Source organism: Oncorhynchus nerka, linkage group LG12 (genome assembly GCF_034236695.1).
Source record: "Oncorhynchus nerka isolate Pitt River linkage group LG12, Oner_Uvic_2.0, whole genome shotgun sequence".
Taxonomy (NCBI): Eukaryota; Metazoa; Chordata; class Actinopteri; order Salmoniformes; family Salmonidae; genus Oncorhynchus; species Oncorhynchus nerka.
This window is the reverse complement of record NC_088407.1, coordinates 45,291,613-45,299,948: the sequence shown is the minus strand read 5'-3', so window position 1 is coordinate 45,299,948 and position 8,336 is coordinate 45,291,613. Positions and strand designations below refer to the sequence as shown.

Below are 8,336 nucleotides of genomic sequence, written 5' to 3'. Positions count from 1 at the left end.
AGGCGTTTGTGTAAATGTTTCGATCGCTCGACAAAACATTATGAACACCTAGCATCAAGTAGCTTGGTCACGAAAATCAGAAAAGCAATCAAATGAATCGTTTACCTTTGAATGATCTTCGTATGTTTTCACTCACGAGACTCCCAGTTACACAATAAATGTTCCTTTTGTTCCATAAAGATGATTTTTATATCCAAAATACCTCCATTTGTTTGGCACGTTATGTTCAGAAATCCACAGGAAAGAGTAGTCACGACAACGCAGACAAATTCCAAATAGTATCCGTAATGTCCACAGAAACATGTCAAACGTTTTTTATAATCAATCCTCAGGTTGTTTTTAAAATACATAATCGATAACATATCAACCGCAACTGTCTTTTTCAGTAGGAGAGGGAAAGGCAATGGCTGCCCAAACTCTGTTGCGCCAAGCAAAATGCTGCTGGCACCCGGCCATACAATGACGCAATGTTATCTTTCACGCTCATTTTTCAAAATAAAAGCCTGAAACTATGTCTAAAGACTGTTGACAACTTGCGGAAGCGATAGGAAAAGGAATCGGGTTGATATCCCTTTAAATGGAGCAAAGGCAGGCTATGGAACATAAAGTTTTCAAAATAGAAGCCACTTCCTGGTTTGATTTTCCTCAGGGTTTCGCCTGCAATATCAGTTCTGTTATACTCACAGACAATATTTTGACAGTTTTGGAAACTTTAGTGTTTTCTATCATAATTTGTCAATTATATGCATATTCTAGAATCTGGTCCTGAGAAACAGGCCGTTTACTTTGGGAACGTTATTTTTCCAAAAATAAAAATAGTGCCCCTAGCTTCAAGCGGTTTAAGGTCATGTGCTAAACAGTGAGTAGTATATTAAAGATTAAGACTAAAAGTGGTAAAAATAGTAGCCTACCATAAGGAAAAATTCCAGGTAAACAGAAAGTGTCTAGATAAAAAAATATATAAATATTAGATGACGCTTACCCAGACATTATGAGTCATGTGAAAAGAAATGCTATAACCCCCAGCCACATCCAGTGGTGGAAAAAGTACTGAATTGTCATACTTGAGTAAGAGTAAAGATATCTTATTAAAAAATGACTGAAGTAAAAGTCACCCAGTAAAATATTACTTATGTAAAAATACTTAAGTACCAAAAGTAAATAGAATTGCTAAATGTACATTAGTATCAAAAGTAAAAATAATTTCAAATTCCTTATAAACCAGACATATTTTTTTATTAACGAAAAGCCAGGGGAACACTACAACACTCAGACATAATTTACAAACAAAGCATTTGTGTTTAGTGAGTCTGCCAGATCAAATGCAGCAGAGATGTTCTCTTCATAAGTGTTTGAATTAGACAATTTTCCCATCATAATGTAACAAGTACCTTTGGGTGTCAGGGAAAATGTATGGAGTAAAATGTTAATTTACTTTTGGAATGTAGTGAAGTAAAAGTTGCCAAAAATATAAATAGTAAAGTAATGTACAGATATCCCCCAAAAATGCCTTCACATCCATTAATTAGCATACTTTATATACTGTTACACACACACACTTATCATATAGTATTCCATACATAGGTTAAGGCCATGCAACCTGAGTGAGGTGCACATGTACAGTACATATACAGATGCATGCACATTTACATTTACATTTAAGTCATTTAGCAGACGCTCTTATCCAGAGCGACTTATGCACCATATATTTATGTGGTGAACACTTGATACGGTCACATGATATTGTGGTATGTTACAAAATCATGTTACGACCACACGTCAAAATTAATTTTATATATCAATATTTTGCTAAGTCTTGCTAAGTGGATGGGTCTCTACAGAAGATGTAAACGGTACAGTCAAATGGTTACTTGGATTTTCAGAAATGGATAGTGTCAATATCAATAAAATAATATACAGTATGCACAAGAGCAATATCAGTGATAGATGAGTAGTTATATGCATACAATCAGGGGTAAAATGGAAGCAGAATAAAATAAAATAGTAGCAGCAACATATGGCGTGCGTGTTAGGAGAGAGTCATGAATAGAGGCACTGCAGATAGTGCTGATGACTGGTCCGTCCAAACCACGCATGAACATGGGAATCTATATTCGGAGAGCCTGTTTGTCCTGCCTCTGACTCCGGTGCAGGGCATATAATGTCCATAGCCTTATTCGCAAAACTCCCCAATCTTCTCAAAAAGATACGTTTGTCAGGTTGTGTCCAGTTCAGGTGGTGCATATACGGGCAGACCATCTATGGAAGGAAGGGTGTCAGCATTGTGACAACACCAGTCTCCAGAGCATCGAAGCTGGAAAACAGGAAACAACAACAAAATCTGAAGACATTACAACCTTGCACAACATCAATTCACCTCCCAGGTTTATATAAGAAGAATAACCTCATACATTGCAATGAAAATGATGTTCACCTGAAGTGCTGGTACTGCTTGATCTGTGAAACAGAGTCAGGTGTTGTTGCCAGCCATAGCTTTCCACCAGCACCGTATCATCCTTCAATCCAACCAGAGGTGGGATGTTGACCCGTCACAGTGCCGTCCTTCACAACACCAGCAATCTCAGACAAAGTGTTCACTCTGGTCTTGAGGAGGTCCAAGTACCAGTCGGGGGAAACTTGGTGTGGCCTGTGATCAGGCAGTGAAGGGCCAAACTGTGGTGGAGCTTGTGCATGGTTCACCAGGCACAATACCAGAGCACAAACATGTTCTTATTTTGTCCACTGCAGTTATCACAATTCCGGTCCAGACTTGTTTCCCCAACTCCGTAGTTGGTGAAGAAATGGTGCATGTAGTTGATGACTGCGCTGCTGCCTTTGCTGGATGGCGTGTTGACTTGTGGTATTCCTTCACAGCAGACACCAAACAAGACACACTTGCGAGGAGTTCATAAGTAGATGGGGCCTGGCTGCATAGGGTCAGAAGGATAGCGCACATGCAAACAACAAAAGACCAGTAAGATAAATTAGAATTCATTGTCTCGCTCCTGTCAGTCTGTCTTTACACAGCTCAGTGAAATGTATTTGCCTGCCTCCCACATACATACATGTTTTTTATTTGTTTTTTATGAGTGCATATCTATCCATCCATCTATCTATCTATGTCCTTAATCAGTATATAAAATAGGAAATGTTGCTTACTTGTTGAGCAAAATCAAAGCTGTAATGCATCCTGATGTCTTTGCTTGCTGGTTCAGTAGGGGCCCCCAGAGACAACTGCAGGTCTTGACAGGTGGTCTTGTAGTCAGCAGCCATCTTCTGGTAGACAGACTGCTCACTGAACAAGCTGGAGATGCTTCTCTTGCTTCTTCAGCTTGGCTGACTTAACAGCTTCTGGAAAATACAGAAATAAAGTGAGATCAATAAAAGTAGTGCCAATCATGTTGGAGGTAAATTAAATAATCAAAACATGTTTATGCTTTACATACAAAGAGTTGTCATCGATTCCTTGTAGAGACGCCACACTGCTGCTTTTGTCATATGAGATGGTAGCAGCTTTCCACCAAAGTGTTTGTGTCCTGAGTGGCGTCCAGGTAATACTAGTGCATTATTATCCTCTGCGTAGTTGTTGATGAAGTTCACCACTCGCTACAAGTCCTCATGCTTCAGGTGTAACCTGTGCTTGGTTGGGCATTAGACCATTCTCTTTGTATGACTGGTGGAGGATTGTCAAGTGTGTCCTATTGATGCTGAAAGACAAATTCCATGTACAAATATTTTAGCATTACTATACAATAGATGCGAAATGACATTCTGAGATATCACTACACATAGTTCATCTAACGTCAGCTAGGTTGGGCATAACAGCAAGCTTTGATTTTGGGTGTTTTGTTTAGACATCTAGCTAGCTAGCCAGCTAAACAATTAACCATAGAGTACTAGGCTAGCAATGCAAACCGACTGTCATAGTTTGCTAAAGTTAACCAAACATAGTAGGTTCAATGTTATCTAGCTAACATTAGGCTATAACTAGCCATGCGAAATGGCAATCTGAGAACATCACTAACGTTACACACAGTTCATAAACGTAAATTAATGTTAGTTAGCAAGCCAGCCATCTAACAGCAAGCTTTAATTTGGGGTATTTTGTTTAGAAATGTAACGTTAGCTAGCTAAATAATTAACTATAATCCCACACCATAAGAGTACTGACAATTGAAACCGATTGTCATAGCTAGCTAAAGTTAACCAAACATAGTAGGTTCAACGTTAGCTAGCTGAGGTTCGATGGGTGGCTTGCTAGCTAACTAACATCAAGCTTTAACTTCCAATGAACACAACTTTCTGACTAAATTAGAAACGTACAATATCAAACAGTAACTAGACTCTTACCCGTACACGTTAATGTCACATGGATTAAAGCTTCACGGCAGCCTGCAACCCATTTAATGAAATAAGAAGTCCTGTGTTGTTTCCGTTTTGTATTTACAGCTTGCTTGTCCCGTTGCTGTGTCAAGTCACTCTGGTTCACACTGACCGAGTGCAATATCATAAGAAACATCCACACCTTTAGCCCCCACCCAAATTCTGACCATTTTACTCGCCCTAGCAGAGTTGGTTAGGCTGTTTTCATGTTATCCAGAGTGTTGGTGACTGTAACTGTGCTCCTGACAACAATTTACTGTAATGAGCTTTTTTGCCGACGTTTATTGACACCTGCCATATTCAACCGGTGTTGAAACTCATCTCTCGGCAATGTCCAGCCCATTCATTCTCTCAGTCAATCATGGCTAGACGGAAAGGATGCCGGATTTTTCTGTGGCTTAACCAACTAGGCTCTTAATTTAACAAATGCATTCGTATTTACAGATGCCATAAAAGTTAGTTATTAAAGCACATGAAAGTGCTCATGTTCAAGAAAAAATTTCTGACAAAAAAACTAATTTAGATTTTTTTTTTAACAACATTAAGATGAACGGAGCAAAGTACAAAGAGGTCCTTGATAAAAACCTGCTCCAAAGCACTCAGGACCTCAGACTGGGATGAAGGTTCACCTTAAAACAGGACAATGACCTTAAGCACACAGCCAAGACAATACAGGAGTGGCTTTGGGACAAGTCTCCGAAGGTCCTTGAGTGGCCCAGCCAGAGACTAAACATGAAACCTGGAAATAGCTGTGCAGCAGCTCTCCCCATCCAACCTGACAGAGCTTGAGAGGATCTGCAGAGAAGAATGGGAGAAGAGCCCCAAATACAAGTGTGCCAAGCTTGTAGCGTCATACCCAAGAACACTCAAGGCTGTATTTGCTGCCAAAGGTGTGTCAACATAGTACTGAGTAAAGGGTCTGAATACTTATGTAAATATAATATTTCAGTTTTTGATGTTAGAAACACGTTTTTGCTTTGTCATTATGCGTTATTGTGTGTAGATTGATGAGGGGGGGAAATGATTTAAGCCATTTTTTATTAAGGCTGTAATGTAACAAAATGTGGAAAAAGTTAAGGGGTCTGAATACTTTCCAAATAAACTGTATGTTATTGTGTCACTCACTGTTAATACATTGTTGTTACCAGATGGAAAAGACTGCTCGCTGACTTTTGTGGCACATGGACTGAGGAAGGCTTGTGTTCAGGGACACAGTGGTAATCAAGGCTGCATCAAACGTGTTCCTCCTGCATTGATGATTGTGAACTGCAACACTTTTCCATTCATCAGAAAAGTTACATAATCGTGTGTCTCTTTCTGCAGGGTTAGTGTTTGATGTGCTGGCCCCTTGCCTCTCCTCCTGCAAAAGGTGTGGCAGAGAGGGTGTGCTGGAAGCTGCTGGAGAGCGTATTCACTGGGCTGGTGCAGGCTGTCAAAGGGTAAGGGAAGGGGAGATAGCTAGAGGTTATAAAAAGGTGTCAAACTGTCTGCATCTCTTTCTCTCGTAATGTAAGTGTTATTTTTCCTCTAGGCCTGACAGAGGTCCAGGATCATGGGGAACCTGGTGTTAAAGAACAAAAAGCCTGTGTTTGTCATCACCCATAAACTACTGCTGCTCCAATACAAGTATGAGGTGAGACGTTGAACTGGGCAGTCAGTCATTCATTCAACTTCATTCCAAGAATTGTGTTTGGGAATGAACTTGTACAGGTGAGTGTACACCGAAGTCTTTAGTGGTGTGATGATATGTGTATTTATGACAATGTTGTTGATTGTGTGTGTGACTGTGCATGCGTGTGTGTCCAGGTATTTTGTACATAAATAAGCCGCACATGTCTATAAGCCGCAGGTGCCTACCGGTACATTGAAACAAATGAACTTTACACAGCCTTTAAACGAAACACGGCATGTAACAAAAAACAATGCTCCACGCTGTCAGGACCCACTGGCAGACTTAACCATAAGTTGCTCTTCGCATGCGGCCCGTTTTAGTGAAGGATTTCTCCCCAGTTGTCATCCAAGCCTCCCACTGAACAAGGAGCGCCACCTTAAATGCACGATTTACACTGATGTCGAGAGGCTGCAAATACTTTGGGCCATCTGCTTTTCTTCCCTCTGAAAGCTTTTGTTGTCTTTTTGCACTGAGTCAGTTCCTCACGCTGCTTTCCAACGTCGTATCATCGACTCATTAAGGCCAAGCTCCCGTGCAGCAGCTCTATTTCCTTTTCCAACAGCCAGATCGATCGCCTTCAACTAGAAAGCTGCATCATATGCATTTCTCCGTGTCTTTGCCATGATGAGGGTGACAAAATTACTACCGTAATCAGAATGATGGGAAGTTTGAGCACGCTCGATTTACATCACATTATGTGACGGTGCTCAGTTTTTTGGCGGCATGAATCTTTTGAAAGCGGGAAAAATCCATAAATTAGCCGCGTCATTGTATAAACCGCGAGGTTCAAAGCGTGGGAATAAAGTAGTGGCTTATAGTCCGGAAATTACGGTATTGAGGGGCACCCCTACAGTAGGCTATGACTGCCTTCTCATGTGTGTTCAGTCTTTCTTTTCCTCAGGAGGAGGAGATCAAGGAGCTGCTCTCACTGATTGACATAGAAACGGAGCCACATGATCTTCCTCGAGAGGTCAAAGGGCAGACTGTACCCTCTCAGGCAGTATTATGCAAGGGTGTTTCAGTTGCCCAGAAATCAGGAGATGACTCAGAGCTGGATAGGTAAGAGATAGCATAATCAAAACCCCTAACACTCTGTAATACCTTTTGTTATATACTACATTTATTAATATAATGTTGTCTGTGAGACAGAAGTTTTATATTTAATTCAAATCATTACAACTTAATTCATCTTCCCACGGGCAGTTAAGAAGGCATGGTATAGAGCTCGGCAGCTTTTAGTCCTTAAAAAACGGACATGAGTTACGTCTGGTTAGTTCAGCCATTCCTATGGGGATAAATGCCGAAAACAAGGTCTGAGGTTAACACAGGCTTAGGAAATCTTATACTTAACCTTTAATATAACCTTTATGAATTATGAAGCCTTTATTTTTTTATACCATTATTTAACTAGGCAAGTCAGTTAAGAACAAATTCTTAATGACGGCCTAGGAACAGTGGGTTAACGAGAGATTTGTACCTTGTCAGCTCGGGGATTTGAACTTGCAACCTTTCGGTTACTAGCCCAACACTCTAACCACTAGGCTACCCTGCCGCCCCTTTATGTGCTTTTTATGATTATAATAAAGATTATCTCATAGAACAAAACATGGTTTAGATCGTCAATATTTGTCACCATAGCGGTTCATCTCGTAAGCAAAAGGGAATATGTTCCATCATCTGCATTAATTTACATTAGTGCAAATTGTTCATCTACATTCATGTATTTCTCGGCCCTTTTGGATTTATGAAAAATATTGACATGCGCTGTCAACTGTGGGACCTTGTATAGACAGGTGTGTGCCTTTCCAAATCATGTCCAATCAATTGAATTTACCACAGGTGGACTCCAATCAAGTCGTATAAACATCTCAAAGATGCTCAATGGAAACAGGATGCACCTGAGCTCAATTTCAAGTCTCATAGAAAAGGGTCTGAATACATATGTAAATAAGTTATGTTTTTTTAAATTTTCTATACATTTGCAAACAATTTTAAACCTGTTTTCGCTTTGTCATTATGGGGTATTGTGGGAAGTTTGAGGGAAAAAATTATTTAATAAGGTTGTAAACGTAACAAAATGTGGAAAAAGTCAAGGGGTCTGAATACTTTCCGAATGTATTGTATAGGTCTCTCCATGGGTCGGAGATGTACATTTACACTTATCAATGCTCTCTGTATTTGACTGACATGTTGAATGATTGATCCATTCATGATTCCGTCCCTTCATCTCTACCCAGCCGTCCTATCCTCTGAGGACCCAGTGAGGATGGAGCTCTGTCAG

General features: G+C 40.2%; 1 long non-coding RNA gene across 1 annotated transcript; it reads right to left on the bottom strand.

The window, feature by feature from the left end:
• Positions 1-1,220: 1,220 nt before the first annotated feature.
• Positions 1,221-4,735, bottom strand: LOC115138924 (uncharacterized). Its single transcript, XR_003865028.2, has 5 exons — positions 4,351-4,735; positions 3,447-3,707; positions 3,160-3,351; positions 2,435-2,927; positions 1,221-2,314 (listed from the first exon to the last, which is right to left on the bottom strand). It is a non-coding gene; the product is annotated as an uncharacterized LOC115138924 (long non-coding RNA).
• Positions 4,736-8,336: the final 3,601 nt, after the last annotated feature.